An 18,163-nucleotide genomic window follows, 5' to 3' on the forward strand; every position below is an offset into this window, starting at 1 on the left:
TAAAACTGGTTGAAATAGCAGGAAATACTGACTGCAGATGCATGTCCTCTCTGGACTCCTCTAAGTCACCTGACTCAAACATGAACATGAGGCTCGCAATTTTCTGAGAAATTGTCTTCCCAAGAATTCTTGTTCTTCACTACGTTTTAGTACTTTTGTATGCTCTCTTATAAATACATTTGGAAGAATAGACTCTCCTATTATCTTTTGAGCAATTTTCTAAGGCCTTTATGAAGTACCAGTTTTCACCCTGGGGAAGTATGCACACCAGCTTCACTTGTTGCTGGTGGTGGAGAGCTGCTCCTCTTCCTCAAAAGCAAACAGAATTATGTGATGTTTGGGGAAGTTGATCATATGGTTTTGATTCATTGCACATCTCTTTGCTTAACATCTGAAAAATAGATACTACTTCTACTAACCAATTGAAATAACATCAAAAGAGACCAGAAAATTCACGCACAAAAACGAACCAAATAATCAAAGTTTTGTCTGGGCTTCCTGTAGGTTTTACGCAGTTCTTACAGTTAAGAGAGTGGTAGTCCTGAATCTTGAAGCAGTGGATTAGAGTTGCCTTAAAAATGTTCTGATGGAAGCATTTTTCAAAAGGAAGAAATAGCAAAGCAAGTTGCTGTTGTTTAATATGGAGGTGAATACTTGCATACATATTTTATTGAGTCTCTGAATATGCTCAGAGTGAACATGAATAGATTGAGTAATACAGATGTGCGCTTCATAAAACACTCTGAGGCTTCTTCTGGCCAGCCTAACTCCTGAGGTCTTATTTAATACTGCAACCATCTTCTGCCACTTTTAAGTGGCTTAACCTCTGATCATCATGCCTGTTTAGCAACTGTTTATTTTTCACTTAACCTTTTCCTTTGCATTTGTTTAATTAAAAGATTTCTCAGGAAAGCACATTGCTACAGTACCACATTGCACTGCTTTTGTCAAGACTATATATAAGTGCTTCTGTAATAATTGTCATGTGATTTAGGAGAATTCTGCAAACAGGTCACCTCCCTGCCTTCAACTCTTTCCCATATTAAACAGATTGCCCTTCAGCCTGTAATACATTAGAAGTCTGGTTTATAATACCGTAAACAGTAACATAACTGAAGTAAATCTCGCTAACACTGCAATTTACATCAATTGTTAGTGTTAATTTATGATCAGACTTTATTAAATCCATTTAGTTTTATAAAAGGACTGTAAATTAATTCTGTGATTTGGGAACACACTGAAGTTATTACTGCACAGCACCTTATTAAAACATTTGAACACTTCTCGCCTGTAGAAATACACTGTGATGCTCTGATAGTCTCAATGGCTTTTAACTGTACTACTGCAACAGTATAATGATTTTCTTTAGTATAAGAGAAAATTCAGGTGATGATTACACATTTTCTGTTTAATTATATGCTATATTTGATTGCACAGATATACTGAGCCCCTCTTAGTTTATTATTCATAGTGCTTAAGGGAATCCTTTCTTGACAGTCTCAAGGCATTTATGTGTTTTGTCCATTACTGTTTGCCATTGCTGTTGAAAGAAACAGCAGTGTCTATAGATACTTTCTTAGTACAAAAAAGAAAATCTTTGTTTTATCACGTCAAATTGCAGGGAACAACAAGAAAAACCACCAAATTCAGCATTGCTTTTCTTCTAAAATTCTTTCAATCTGTTCTGAGAGAAAAAAAAATTAGCCTGTGAAATCATTAAATATAAATTTGAAAAAAACACCTTAGTATTGTATTCAAAAAGGCATCAGTTTTATTCCACTGTATGTTGAAATGTCATCACTGATGTAAAACACAGGATGTTAATGAAATGGGAGCATATACCTTGCAGAGTAGAGATGTGAAAAGGTAAATTTAACACCTAACAGGTGTTAAGAGCCATAAATAATGAATGGCTCAGCAGTAATTTAATCCTTTGTCAATCAAAGTATTCACTATTCAGAAAATATCTTGCTGAGAATGCTATGTTTAATGGAAATGCTTGTTAGTTTGAGAGGCAAAGTGCAATTTTACTAGCATAACACTGAGCATGGTGCATTTTCAAGCAGTCTGTGAACCCTCAAATATCAGAAAAGATGAGTTTTATTGCTGGTAGTCATATTTTGTTGTTATTCCAGAATTCTGTACAAATAGCACAATGGCAAATAGACAAAACACTTCCACATTCAGTATCTACATAATATTTATCAGTGTACTAGGTTGGCCTTACTGTATGATAGATAAATAATTCAAACGATTCTCAGAAAAGTACTTTAAAATTGTATGGAAAGTAAAATCATTAAAATATGGGTGAAAAGATCGGTAAAATATTTAACAATTCTTTGACTTGGGTTTATTGCAGTCTGTTTTCCACATGGACAGACTCAGGGAAAAATAAATTGAGATTTAGGTTGGTGTGGGAGAGGAAAGGACACGTGTGTCCCACTCCTGCATAGCTGTGTTAGGTACACTGAAGGACTGTGGCAATTGCAGTCTTCAGTCAGCTGTGCATGTGCTTAACTAGGAGCTCATAAACAGTCACAGGCTAGCGACAGATGTCCTGTTCTGCATCTAGTTTTGCCTATGGAAGCAATTATCATCTGTAAGTGATGTCCTCCTCCCTGCTGTTCTCCCCTGTAGGGTCTTCTCCCCTACCAGCACAATTGCTCTTTTGAAAGCTCCCTGACCCATTTCAGTCAGAAAGCTGGATTCAGAGAGACTTGCTCTAGAAACTGGCTAAAGCCATCCTGCTCGTTCTGACTGAAAGCAAGTGAGAATGGCATTCACAAAAGTAGCTTTGGGAGGAGAAAGTAGGAACAGTCTCAAGAAACTTGGCAACAGCTTTTTGTCTGTCACGTCTGGGTCTGGAAGAAAATTTGTGTCCTCATCTGTTTGACAGAACAGCCTCTGTTGTGGGTGATGACCTGGGGAGCTCTGTCTTTGCCTGTCTCCTGTAGAGGCAGTCACTTGGTTGTGTGGTTGTACTAACCTATCTAGACTTTTCTCAGGCCACACCAGAGTTCTCACACAGAACTGCATTTTGCATGAGATATGAATCTGATCTTGAGGAGAGTCTCTGAACTGTCCTTTTCTTCCAATGGATATAATGTAAGTATGGTTCAGTAGGTTAATTCCCATGCTTAAGCACATTTATGTTGAAGATTAGGGTAAAATATATGTAGACACATAGTTTTGCCATAGTTGACCCCAGTGAGATGAGGTATATTGATGACTTCAGTAATCATGAGCATATTGAAAGTAGAAATCATGCTTCAGAAACCTCCAAGCAAGGTTAAGTCTTCTGTTTTGATAAGGACAGTCACTGGATTTTATTGACTTAGATGTTCAGCATCCCAAAAGGAAACAAAATAACAACGAAAGAGCACAATAAAGTTAACTGTTGTTTAAAGTTGTGGAACAAGGTATTAAAAATTGATAGAATGTGTGTCCAAAACATAGTATAAGGATACAAAGATAGGATTTTGTCAGTCACTTCTTATTACTCCAGAGAACAGGACAAATAAAAATTGTATACTTTATATATTTTTTTAATCTTTCAAAAAGTGTGTTACATTTTTGGATCATAATTTTGCCAGGGAAGATGTATTTATTATCTAAGAGTGGTGTCACTCAGCAGATACCCTGCTGGCTTCATTTACGGTAAGCAGTTCTGCAAAAACACAGAAAACTTTTTTCCTTTCCATCTGCTGTTCAGTTAAATTTCTATTACGTTTGGTTGGTATTTATATAAATTGCTGGTAAGTTCTTTATCATTGCTTCAGATGGTAACTGTTCAGCTTTCAAGATCCCTTTCCCCAAATTAACAGTGAGGGCTCATGCTGTTTTCAATTATTACAATTCATTCCATTTGCTTTGTAAAGAATGCTTTTCTACATTTGAGTGAGGCACCAAAAATAAGTTTTCCTTAAAATCAGTGGAATCCCACTGGAAGACTATTTGTCTGATTCTACCTGTACTGTGGGTACCTTTGGGCTTACTCCTCTTCTCTTTGAAAGCCAGCCCCTACTGAGTTCAAAGTGAGTGGGGTCAGAGCCTCAGTGAAAGAGAGAATAGCCTTCACAGAACAGCCTGTACTGTTATGCCAGGCTCTGCCTCTGAGTTGTTACTGCAATCTCAGCACAGGCTAAACATGTGGATTTGAGTGCATCTGGCATCATATAGCGAAAGATACACAAAAGAGTGACTGGTGTGAGTTCTGGTGGCTCATTTTGTGGATTGTAGGATTTGATTGCCTGAGCTGCTCAGTTTGCATATATGGACTAGGGGAATAGGTTCTGTAGTGACGCTTGTCAACATGGTAGAATCTGAGAGGAAGGTGGTTTGAGAACTTGCTTATGGTATTTAATATCCTAATGTATGCAGCAGATTTTGAGTCCCAGGGGTAGGAATGTGGGGTTGGGTTTTTTCTGTTTATTTTGTATGTGATTTTTTGACTGTGGAGGCTGGTTTGGCCCACTTTTGTTGCTTGCATGAAATTGAAATAGTATTCGAAGTGGTGGGCAACAGTACAACACCCTCAGTCAGAAAATAGAAATGGGTCTATAGCTGCAATCACTATTTATGTCTGCGTGGGAAGTGTGTGCAATCCTAGTACAGACTGCATTGTGGTCAGTAACTTGCACTTATTGTAGTTCAAATTATACACATGCAGGCTGTCAAGGGTGACACATTTATCTAACGCCTTCTGACAGATTCAGCGCAGTTCTTAGCTGGCAGACGCACTGTTTGGACCAAATGTTCCAACACCAACGCGTTAGGCAAAGAGCCAGTAACTGTTTGTCATGCAAATATAAATAACTGATACCACAGCAGTGGTGTCTTGCTGCAGAAAAGCCTGCTTTCTGGTAGAAACACAGTTCTCTGGTTGTATTTGAAGCATGAAGAATGAAGTAATACATGTATTTTTAAATTATGTGTTCAAGTGTCAGAGAACAATTAGTAATATTGTTATAAATTCTGTAATATTTAAAAACTCATCCTATGGATTCTTGGAATCTTTGAAGCTGCGTTTCTTTGTGTCTTTGAATGGTGTGTGGCAGAGTTTGGACCCTTCTCAGTGCAAGTGTGTAGGTTCTGCTTCAGTTTTAATCTTCCTGCCTGTCCAGACAGAGAGTGCCTGTGATCACACAGGCAGGGAGAAGGCTGACCCTTTGAAGTGAACCCTAGTCATGGTTGAGGTCCTTTCCCACTTTATTTCACCTTGACCATATGTACCTGCCTACTGCTGGCCAGATGCCAGTATAGGAGAGCAAAGCTGCTCATCTCTGTAGTCTCCTCTTTGTATATCTGTGGCAACAGGGCAGTCAAGCCATTCTGACTGAGACCACCTCGCCTGTCCTGCATTAAAGTGTAAGTATCATGTTCCCAAGATACTGTGCATCTGTCCAACTGCTAAGAGACAGAATCAGGAATATATTTTTCTAGGGAACCTAAATTGCCAAGGTATCTTCTTCATAGCAGCCTGGATGTTTAGAGCCAGCCTACTGGGGAGTAGGAAGCTGTAAATTTTGTATTTAGATTGGATTTGTATTTTTGTCCCAGTTTTCTACTAACACTGATAGATTACTTCCAGTGTAATACAGGCGATTAAGGAGATAACGAGCAATAGCGGTTTGTAAAAAATAGTACAAAAAGGTTTTTTAAATCCTCTCTGATTAAGATAGCTCTTCTGTACTTGCCTTCCTCCTTTTTTAGTGAAAGACCTAACTGTCAGAATACCTAGGCTGTATAATGTTTATTTGGCTTGGAACACTGTTAGCAACATACTGAACTAAGTAAAAACATTTCAGTGTAATATCTCCGCTTGTGATAAAAGTTAATAAAGTTGCAGCCTCTCACTTTAAATCAACTCTTCTATTCTTAATTCAGTTCATGTCCTAATCAATAGAGGCACTTCTGCAGTGAAATTCAGCAGCTGTTAGAAAGCAAACCTGCTACAATAAAGGCTTAAGACAAAACTGGAAATGCAAAATGAGGTCTTTCTGGGACAACAAATTTTCATGACTGCCTGAAATTGAAATTGTATTGGTGTATTGTAATGGGACCTTTACTTATCATAAAGAGTCAGTTTCTTGACTTTCATAGAAGCATGAAGAAGCAGATTACCTTATCTTTTTTTCAGGATCTATTCGGAATACAAAGGCTGCAGCCACTGATTCAAATACTGCTTCTTAAACAATTGCATGTCCTCCATATGTGTGTGGCATAACTAGTGTTACCGTTACATTTTAGTGCTTTTAGAGCTGAGTAATTGTGTATCTACTGTCTTAGTTTCTTGAAGTATCTTACCCAATCTTTTGTTTGTTTGTTTCTAAAATACACATGCGTCAGTTTCTGGGAAAACTGTGTTTGATAATGAAAGCTCTGCCTCTGCTATCACAAAACAGTTCCTTATCCTTCTCTTTTGCTGTAAACAAGGATAAATGGTTATGCTTCCTTAAAGCTTAAGTCTTATGTCAGTCACACCATATAAACGTCTTGTCTTTGTCTCTTGCATTACTGGCAGGGGAAAAATGTCAGTGCTGGTGATTTCCTTCATCCTTTTAGTTGTTTCAAATCTTGGAGTCATGATACATAAGCATAACCAGGACTTTGTTATCCAGCTGCAAATCTGATGTGCAAAATGTAATTAACTTGGACGGTGACATCTCTCTGTAACCTATCTAGTCAATACTTCAGCTCTTTGTTGTCTGGAAGTGTTAAAGCTGTTGTCTTATTTCACTTTATCTCTTTGGTATTGCTCTACATCTTTCAATCCACCTCCAATGTTTGTTTCTGCAGTGTACTGCACAAAAACCAGAAAAACTGCCCCATCATAAGTAAAAGTGCTAGAAGCATGTAGGAACTGCATAAACAAATTGTGATTTGGCATCCTTCTTAAAAGTTGTAATCTCCCTGTCTTGGCTGTTCATTAAGACAGATGCATAAAACATCTGTACTAGTCGTCATTCACTGCCAGAATGCCAACTACTCCAAACATAGCTGAAAAACCCATTTTACTAATTGAGGAGGGAGTTACCAGCAATCTTTTTGACAATAGCAGTTTCATGGACTTCAGTCACTGGAGGGGAAAAAAGAAAGCAAGCTATGCATGTTGTATGTACATATTCTAAATAATATCACCCAGGATTTCACATCATCCAAGCTAGCAGACATTTAGAAGCATTAGTCCTTTTTTAAAGCTAATTATTGCATGGGAATCTAGTTCAATATTCAGTACCATTAGTAATGTAAAGGCGAAAAGTTCAATTTCAGGACAGCTCTGAAAAATGGAGTCCTGCTCGGTACCTCCTCAGGTATGTATGCTTATAAAATATGTAGATATTTATCCAAAAGATCTCATAATACATTGTGCAAAAGAGGATGTAGACATACAAGCAATATTTAACCCAATGAGTAAGTTAATTTTTTGTTCCTTTTTATGATCTGTCACTCTTATTTTTCAAAAACATGTGTGAATCTGGTTTGAATATTCCCACTAAATTTACTAAATCAGTAGAAGTTTAATGAAAATTTCCATTAAGCTGCTAAACTTAGCGGTGTGTTGGTAAAGTATATCAAGTTTTAATGTTCAGTTCATTTTGTATCCATGATAGGGAGTTTGAAGTGACACATTTGTTCAGAAAGGAGAACCTTGTTTAGCTGTACTGAAAGCTATACCCACAGTTAAGACTCTTCTAAATAAGGCAACGTTTAATTATTGATCTTACTAATGCATGTATTCTGAACTGCAGGATGTAACACAAAAGCAAAGAAATGCAAAAGCATTCATATTTTTGAGTGAAAGTACTGAGTTGTTTCCATCAACTCAAGTATCCGTTTCATAATGGAGATACTTCAGTGAATTTACCTAAAATTTTGGTTGCTATTTGTGAAAGCAAAATCTGAATGGGTTTATTCCTGAATGAATTTTATGTGGAGGGGAGGTGCAGGGGGAGTGTTGGCAGTGTTCTTTAGAAATACAGTTGCATTTCCACAGATACACTTAATTTTTGTCAAACTTTTTAACCAATTTTTTTTAAGGTCTCATACTGAAGAAAGACTTCGGGTTTTACAAATCCACAACAAGAATATCTGAATTTTTGACAAAGAAATATTTTGGTCTTGCAGAATGTCCCTAAAAATGCAGTAAAAGTTTCTCATTAAAAACTCCATGTAATGAAGAAAAATCATGTATTCTCTGACTGACAAGTTTTAGTGTTCTGTATCTGAATATCCTAAAATGGATATGAAAAAGTGCATTATGCATTACTTAACATGTTAAAAACAGTGTGTAAAACTGTTAACATCCTACCTATACAATATTTTTTCTTCCCCGTTTGTTGTAATTTCTGTGTATTTGCTAAACTGCATATTCCAAATGGCACAGTAAAACTGGTGCTTAAGAAAAATGCTGCGTCTTAAGCTCTGTTGCCTAATATCTTCTATTTAGACAAGTTTTGTTGTGTTAGAGGTACCAGTAATATAGCACTTACCTCAGACTGCCTCAGTGGGGTTAAGCTCCTGTTTTGTTTTGAAAGGACTGTGATCAGGTCACTGTCAGTTTTCAGATTCTAAGCGTAGTATCTCCTTGTCTTTTGCTTTACAGGTACATTAAGCAACACAATTAACAACTGCCATAGAATTTGTTCTTTAGGGGAGAAGCACGTTAAGGCAAATTACTTTGGTTTGAATTGTTATTTCATATGGGATGTGTTTGTGGAAAAACAAATATGCACAAACCTACTGGTAAAACAATAATTAGCATAACTCCGTAGACACAGTTCTGCTTTGCAAAAGGGTTTGCAAGAAGCACATATGTTTACACAATCTCATACTTGCTGCTTGTGGTAGTATCAACAGGTGTTTCTTGAACAGCTAAGTGAAATGTGCAAAGACTTTTGATCGTCCTTAGTTAGTTGGAAGATTTATTCTGCAGTCTTGAGCTGTCCCAGGAAATTTCCATCTCTTGGGTAAAATATTTTCAGTGTTCCAACATTGATTTCTAATATGCTTACTGATTAGAGCAGAAACATTTACAGTAAATAAGTTATTTGTGAATTCAAGTAGGGTTTTTGTCTTTAAACAGCTTGTGCTTTTAACACATTTCTTCTCAAGCCATAATTATCCAGTAAGTCATTTTATGATTCTTATTCTCAAGACAAAGAGTACACTATAAAATTTCAGGTTCAAGAAGTCAAGAACATGCTTGTAATTCATATTTAGGCTCTGAGTGTTTTCTGGTCACAAGGAGGTAACTCTCTACACTTGAGTGATTAGTGTGACTGTGATAGGCAGCTGAAACTCTAGGAATGTCTTTGTCCTTTTGAAACAAAGTGGAAACTAAAGAGCTGATGGTCTATGGAGTATCTCCATTTAATACTTTGAGAAGAGGTCAGAGAACAGTGAAATTATGTAACAATTATAACGTAGTATTTTGTGCCTTTGGAGAAAGTGAACTTGTTTTACATTCAATATTCCTTGTACACTGAAACAAACTAGAAAATTGGAAGTGCCTTCCAAGGGAAGCCATAAGAATGGCTTTGCAACAAACTTTTTTATCTTAGTAATAAATACAGCAAGAAATTAAATAGTGCACAATCTAAGAGTATTTAAGCTTGTTTTGCATATAAATATGCTATGTATACACACACACATATATATATGTGAGTGTGTGCATGTGTGTAATAGATAGCAACAATTATGAATACGTTGGTTGGTCTAATTAGGTAGTAGTGATAGGTGTCCTTAGAAGGAGGAGGTTCCATGCAGTAAATGTTATTACTCAGCTTTCCTCTCTCCTCCCTTAATTGCACTTTTCATAACTCTTTCTTAACTTATCTTCCCCTTCATAACAGCTAGAACTCGGTACCATAGAACTTTAAAGATAGACCATCAGATGTTTGAAGCACCTACCTTCTTCTACCTGCTTCTACATTTATTATTTTTTTTTTATTCAGTGCATGTGCTCAGAATTAAGTTTGTTAGAAGATTCTGCCTGGGCAAATATTTTATCTTTAAAGAATGAATGGCAGAAGTGTTTCCCATGCCTTTACATTTGCTATTGCCTACAGATCAGTTCCACTTAGATTAACTTGGACCTTAAAGTTTCTCTTTATTAAACATCACAGTAAAAAAAAATGCCAAACAAGCTGTTAAGAGAATTGCACTTTTGGTAAGTGGAATCAATTATATTTAATACTATTTGTACATCAATACAAAGTTTAGAAATAAACTATAAAAAGTATATGGCGCTGTTCTTTAAAACAAGCAATAAACACAAGCTGTCAGTAGAAGTGTAATCTTGCACTTTCATGTAAAGTAGTTTCTGTGCAGAGGAATCCCTTCTCATTCATTTTATTCAGGAAGAATTTCTATTAAGAATTAAAGGCATCATAGCCGTATGCAACAAAACACACAGCACTGGAAGATAAGAGGGATACATGTACTTTTCAAAAAAACTCCATACTGGAATTCATTATTATTAGTAGTAAGAAGGCAGAACAATATTTTGTGAAAGCCCAGAAACAAATAAAAATGCTTAATTTTATTGCGGATTCTTTTTGCAGTTTTTTAGTCCTAGCATAAGCTTTTTTTGATTGACTCCCTGACTGAGCTCAGATTTGGTTTGATGCATTTTCATCTTTGTCATTAATACAAGTACATGTGATAGTTATGAAATATTTGCTATAGCAGATATTCTGTACACCTATGTGTACACTATAGTGTACTACTATACTGCTTTCTGGCTCAATCTTACTGAAGTCCAGTCTGTCCAAAATAAAAGAACATATTTTTGGCATGGTAATAACTAGAGGTAGGCATATTCACTTCTAGTAATTGAAAGAGGTTTTTCTGTACACTTCTTGTAGAGAACTGAAGTTAAATACATTAGGGTTTTTTAATGTATTGTGTTAGATTTAGAGTTCTCTGATCTCAGTGGAGAAATTCTCATTCTGTTTAGTGGATTATAGATATAGCATCTTAAAAGGAAGTCTCTTGTAAATTTTCCTCCTCTAAATTACTGTGTTTGGATATGTGTTAGTTTGGGAAAATTTGTTAAGAAATGTTTCTTGCTTTTGTCATTTAGGTGTAAAACTGACTTTCTTCACCTTTTTTCTGCTTAGCAAATCATTTACCTGACATTCTTCAGAGTGGAAAAAAGATTGTTAGTATTTATGGCAATTAATGTTGTTCAGCTCAGACACATTAAATGTACCTAGTGGGGCTTGTTTAGAGTTAAATCCAAAATATCTCCATCTCAATTTCAAGTGATAATAAGATCCTGTTTTATTTTAGAGGTTTCTATGTATGTGTGCAAATTGCAATTCTACTTTCATTAAATGGAATATAATAAAATTATTTACTTGGTAGGATTAAAGCATAAAGGTAAATATAGAAGACATTTCGTGATATTTTATCATTATTCAGTTGGGTTTTTTTCGCATTTCCTCTGTGCCTGACAAATATATCAACCTTCCCGTATTTTGTCATAATTATACCTGTAGATCAAATGGTTGCGGGGCTGTGATGTTACAGAGACGTGAGGAATGTGCCCAGTTGATAACAATGGTGCTTGTACATAAAGAGGCAGTAAAACAGGTGATAAAACACAATCTGTTTCCTCAGTGTTGTTGATACCTTGATCGGGATGTGAAGGAAAACATTTCATTTTGGTTTAGTTTCTTCTCGTGCTGCTTTTGGCTGGGATAGAGTTAGTTTTCTTCATAATAGCTAGTATGGGGCTATGTTTTGGATTTGTGCTGAAAACACTGTTGATAATTCAGGGATGGTTTAGCTACTGCTGAGCAGCGCTTACACAGAGTCGAGGCCTTTTCTGCTTCTCACCCCACCCCACCAGCGAGGAGGCTGGGGGTGCACAAGAAGTTGGGAGGGGACACAGCCGGGACAGCCGACCCTAGCTGACCCAAGGGATGTCCCAGGCCACAGGGCGTCCTGCTCAGCACATACAGCTGGGGGAAGAAGGAGTAAGGGGGGGACGTTCAGAGTGATGGTGTTTGTCTTCCCAAGTCACCCTAACACGTGACGGAGCCCTGCTGTCCTGGGCATGGCTGAGCACCTGCCTGCCCTTGGGAAGTGCTGAATGAATTCCTTGTTTTGCTTTGCTTGCATGCGTGGCTTTTGCTTTTCTTAATAAACTGTCTTTATCTCCACCCACGAGTTTTCTCACTTTTATTCTTTCAATTCTCTCTCCCATCCCACCAGGGGGGAGTGAACAGGAGGCTGTGTGGTGCTTAGTTGCTGGCTGGGGTTAAACCGTGACACCTGTTCAGTAGAATTTAGAACAAATCTTTCCTCAGAAAGGAAGGCTTATCTTTCTCATTCAATCATGTTTGATGTGTGTTCTAAGGCAATTAAACAAGGAAGATCCACGTAGCCTGAAAGTATATAAAACGACAAATGTTCACATTTGAACTGTTGAGAAAGTGATGCATGTTTGATGTTCAGAGCACCTGAAGAGTGCAACAAAGAGGTTTTATTTTCCTTAAAATTCTGCTCAGTTTTTCAGAATCTGGTAGCAGTTTTGTTTTGGTAATAGGAGAGTTGTAGCTTTTTAAGAAACAAAAATTGAAAATAGGCTCAGTGTACTTTAGAGACTTGTATTTTTTCATAGTTGATGGCTCTTTATGCTGAACTTAGTATAATTAAATTATCCTTTTTAATTGTATGCTACGTACTGAAGACTGCGTTCTACTTGATGACATTCAATATGAGGCAGCCAGTGTGGATTGCTTTATCATAAATCTTTAAACAGTACATGGGATTGAAGGTGATTTGTTGGCTCTGGCTGCATCCTACATGCTAGTGTTATGTTGACACAGGGTGACTGAATTTTATGTATTTGCTGTCTGAGCAGAGTACTTTTTTATCTCAGTTCTGTTTGCAGCTGAATCTAATTGCTAAGTCATGTGTAAATACTAATCCTCATCAAGAAGTGGCATTGAATATTGGTTGGAATGTGCACAATGTGCTGTAAACTAATGCAGTGTAAGAAGTTCAAAGATGAGCTGTGGCTTAAGAGGAAGAAGTATATTAAAGTTCCTTCCTCCAGGGAGGTACAGAGGTCAGCCTAGCGTGATAGCAGTAGTTTTATAGCATTAACACCATCTTCATTATTATTAGACAAAATTGCAAGTGTGAAAATGCTGTCATTATACTGATCCCAGATCTGAGCAATAGCAACAGAACAGCAAGAGGGAGGGAGGGAGGGAGAGAGGACTGGCATTCCCTGTTGGTGGGTTGCTCCTTTCCTTTGGCACAGCGAAGGATTTTTCTGGCTTTATGTAGAGAAAAGGAGGGAAGCACTTTGGAAAGATTGTGAGAATCATGTTTCCCAGCTTCCCAGAAAATTAAAAGGCTTTACAGTACTCAAACTGAGCTCAGGTTTGGGGCCATCCAGAAACAGGGAAACTGCTAGTGCTGTGGCTGCTATAGGTCTCAACAGATCCATGATGTGCAGGAGAAAAGGGATAATAAACATGGAAATCTCAAGGTTGTTGCTGCAGTTTCCATTGTTGGAAGGCGGTCTCCCTGAGGAAGGTTACGCATGGGGCTAGAACATAAAATGTGTTAACAGCTTCTGTAACTTCTATGTAGGCAATTGTTCTTCTGGATTATAAACAATTATAATACCCCTATTCCCGAATGAGACTTTGTGACAACCAGGTATCCTCCTTTTCCTCTGGAAAGCTTGCTTCTTGCTACTTCTGCAAATTACATCTGTGAATGTTCTTTCATTAGCATACTGCTCAGACTTGGTAGGGATGGAAAAATTCACATTCAGTACTGGCTTGTTTAGCCCAGATATTCTCTAATAATAGTGTGTAAATGATCAGTGTGCTCTCCCTGAGCCATCGTGCTGCACTGGCACAAAGATTATAGACAGTCTAAATTCATGGCTTATGAATTAAATTGGGCATAATGGGCTGCTGAGGCCAAAATCATTTAAGTGCCTTGGGACTTGTATATCCATTCCAAACCTGGTTCTTCCCTTACACTTTTTGGGAACACTTTGCAATTACTGATGGCCACCCTAGTGTTTTGGCAGTAAGTAATTATTTCAATTGCCTGCGGTCTTAAAGAAGCTTATTATACATATAGCAGACAAAATGGTAGTTTACATGCCCATGAGCTTCACTAAAATTTTGGCTTCTCTTAGGCTGGGCTCAGCATTAATGCTTTGCAATGTAGTAAAGTACCCGTTTAATCTTACTTCATACTAAAAGCTTGAGTTGCATTGGATGTTAACACTTTGTTCATGTAAACCTTCATTTTATGTACCTGAATTAATTTTGAATCTCATAATACTAAATGATATATATTGTGAACCTTATCCTGCAAAAAGGGTCCTCAAGGCAGCTTTCTCTAAATAATTACTATTACAGAGATTCCATTTGCAGAAATCATTGCAAGGAGAAATTGTAGGCAAGGCCTGAAGAAATGCATCTTGCTCATTCAATTAGAGAGATTCAGCTTCTCTATCTTGTAGGTTATGAGTATTGCTTAGTCTCTTTTTAATATGTGTGTTTATAGGATAAATTTATGTCTCCAGGAGCACCAGAAACTCTTCTGTGAACCTAAACAACATAGACTTTGTGTCCAAGGCAGATCAAAGGTTATAAGGTTGTGTCACATTTTGCTTAAGATAACCAGTCAAGAACACAGGATTTAGTATGACTCTGATTACACCTAGTCACACTTCTGCTTCAGCGATAACAGCATGAAGTAAGTCGGCAAAGGCATTTTAACCACAAAGTCATTTAGTACATACAATGTATGTATTATGTTTGTTTGTGCACAGTCATGTACATGGACTAATATTAAAATTTCCTCTTCTTTGTGTTGGGGAAAAAAAGCACTACTCTCTTCAATAATCTGTCTCATCAGAAAGAACTAGTTCTTGTGGGAATATTCCTCTTAAAAAGTACCTTCCTTTGTGTGCAGATCATGCATACACCCAAAAAATCAAGTTATATGCTTTTCCATTAAAATACAACCACTGTAACTTAGTGCTTGAGAGCTTGTGTCATAAGGCTGTAGTTCAGAGTGACAGGTATATAAAGGTCCATTCTGCTTTTTTCTTCCCCTACCAGTCCATCCCACACCTGTTCCTTATTTGTAATTATTTTTAAAAATAAGTGAGAAATATTTTTATAAACATTTTTCTCAAAGGTGCAGGTTTTTTAAATCAGAAAACTGTTCTTTGTGGTCTAGACAGTAAAGAACTTGCTTTTTGGGCAGGGATGGAGAAGAGATTGTATGGGATTTTTATTTATATATAATATATATACTATATATAATATATTTTGTAATACATAATACAATATATAATATATACTATTAATAACTCCTAGGGAGTTGATTAGATAATTCCACCAGATTGATAAAATACTGATCTCTGTGAAGGTGCTATCATTAGAGCAGCCACTGGGACTATAGTGTGTTAAAAATTCTGTATAAAAGAGGGTTCTTTTCCAAAAGACACAAAAATGTATTGTGTGGACCTAGCTTTAAAACCATACTTTTTAGAACATTTTTAATAGAAACTAGTTTTGCTCATGAGTGAAGACAGTCATTCAAACAGACTTTGTTCTAGACTATGTCTTGTTCTGTGCTAATATGAGATGTTGAGCATGGGAACAGTTTTCTTGCATCTTTTTTTCAAATCTTTATATGAATGATTTTAGAATATAGTCTTCTGACAAGAGATGCAAATTATAGCAACCTGAACAGACTTTATTGATGATGTCAGCACTGTAAATCAGATATACAATTGTAAACTTGAACCACATGACCTGAGCATTTGATACACTCTTTAGAAATAAGAAAATGAAATAATTAAAAAAAAAACAACAAAACAACCAACAACAAAAATGTCTTATGTATGTGTGGGATAGAAGAGAGATCAGCATAGACTATACTTTTTCATATTCTCTGCTGATCTTGTTCACAAACACAATTCCAGAGGACCTTGGGGGATTTATTTGTTTTAGCTGAACCCCTGCATTGGTCTGCTTCATCTGTTTAAGAGTCATCCTGTTCTTCAGAATGCTCAAGATCTTCTAGTTTTATTTAGGTATGAGGTGACAGTGATGCATGAGAAGGTATTTTACATTCAGTTAACTAAATGTGCTTTTGTGTTAAACCAATATAGGTAGTGCAGAAAAATCAAGCACAGGAGAAAATGGAAAGCTCTGAAGAAAAAAAAATCAAACCACTGATAACAGCATAATTCTGTTATTCTGTTCAAGAACCTCACCACAAAATTGATGGCATTTGGATGTGCATATCTCATATTTGTATGTGTGATACCAGACCCTGTATTACAGTTTTATTTTTCTACTCTAAAGCTATCTTTATCTTTTTTCACTAGTTCCCTCTTATGCCATGGAGCTGATATTCCTGAGTGTTAATGAGAACAAAAACCAGCGAAAAGTCAAGTTATTTGAAAGTCCTTATACCCCAAACAAGTGATTGGATATTTAGCTCGAGAGCTGTGTGTGCTCAGCGTTTAAAACTAGGGCATCTTTTTAGATACTTATTATTGTTTTAGGTTTTGTACATGTTTGAAAAGCTCTTGTGACTGAGTGTATCATTAAAGGAATAAACACAATCTTCAGTTGTAGAAAAGATTTTTCTCAAGTTTGATAAATACTGCAGCACTCTAAAGTTCTATCATATCTTCGTTTTCTCAGAGATGAAAGACTGAGAAGAACCCTGTGAATGAAAAGAAACAAGTGTCTGGCCCCCACCCCAAGTGATCCTTTCTGATATTTTTGCAAATCTGCAAACTGTGGTAGGAGAAAATGGCAAACATAAGAAAGAAAAGCAAATAATCTTGTCCGAAAGTATTTCTCATTTCCTTCTCTTAGAGACTGTCAGGGTGATTAGCTCTTTAGGGGCTTGTGATGAAATACAGTAGCCCTTGAAGTATCTATTTTAAGACCGGTTGCTGTTGGACTTCATGTGCCTATCTCACAGCAAGAGACACAGTCCTCATCCATAACCATCAAAAGAAAGACAGCCAGGAAGTGAGCCTGGCACTGTTTGATTATTACATCTTTTTTGGACTGCTATGTCTGTCTTTTCAGTTAAAAGCTTCAGTTTAGGAATAGTTTACTCCTGGGATACTCCAGAAGGGCAGTGTAAACAGTGTTCTCTTAGGTGTGGCCTCTTCCTGCATAAGCCAGTCCTCTAACACTGTCCCATCAGGCTGTGCACTCCCAGATACCATAGATGGATGCATGCAACTCTTCCTTCAGCTTACCTTTGTAACAATACCACCCTTGGGGGCTGTAATATATCCGTTACGTTATTTCAGAGTCTTTGCACTGAATAAAGCAAAGTACTAATATTTCAGGGCCACAGAGACGCTGTATGTGGCCCAGAGGGGATCCTGTGGCAGGATCTCTAAAACATTTGCTATTCCAGGTGGTAATTTGTGTCATGACCCTTGTTCTGACACATGACCGACATGCTGAGAATGAAAGCTCTACTCTAGGGAGGGACAGCAGGGCAGAGAAACCAAACCCTAGAAAGTGAAAAGCTACTCTTCGTTTTGATCTTGGTTTTCAGCCATAACTCTAAATAGCCTTCTATAAACAGGGGCTGGGTAATCCACCAGTTCATCTTCATTGCTCCTAGCTTTTTAACTTTATCATAGTAGTAGTTAGTAATAGTGTTAGCAGCAATCTTTCCATCTCATTCATAAGAAGCTATCATATTCATATTTGATAGTTTATATGCATATAAAAACTATGTATATATGTATTTAGTTTAGACATATATATGTGTGTGTATAAAAATGCAAAGGGGCAAGTGAGAACCAGAGAGAAGCCTATGAACTGAAGATCATATTATTCATGTCTACCTCCAGGTGTTTGCTCCCCATAGTGTAAGGAAGGTTTAAACTTGATTTCTCCCTATACGTGGTAAATCCTACCACATATAGTAAGTGAAATAAAACTAACACTTGAGCCTGACTTTCTGCAAACCTCTCTTGTAAACAAACTGTGATTTGGGCAAAATGAAGATACAGTTTTCTTCAATTTCTTTCCTCCTTCATGTGCATTTGACCTTGGATACATAAATGCATTTTGCTACTAACACCCATCAGAGAAAGTAGATTGTTTAGTGTTGAGGCCAA

The 18,163-nt window shown here is 36.9% G+C and overlaps 1 long non-coding RNA gene across 1 annotated transcript in view; it reads left to right on the forward strand.

Moving 5' to 3' along the window:
- Positions 1-5,311: 5,311 nt before the first annotated feature.
- The window catches only part of LOC141948774 (uncharacterized), a 137,699-nt gene continuing 124,847 nt past the window's right edge, over positions 5,312-18,163 (forward strand). Inside the window, exon 1 of the long non-coding RNA XR_012630547.1 lies at positions 5,312-5,367. This is a non-coding gene — a long non-coding RNA (uncharacterized LOC141948774). The remainder of the gene's footprint in view (positions 5,368-18,163) is intronic.

Source organism: Strix uralensis, chromosome 12, assembly GCF_047716275.1.
Source record: "Strix uralensis isolate ZFMK-TIS-50842 chromosome 12, bStrUra1, whole genome shotgun sequence".
In the NCBI taxonomy this organism is placed as follows: Eukaryota; Metazoa; Chordata; class Aves; order Strigiformes; family Strigidae; genus Strix; species Strix uralensis.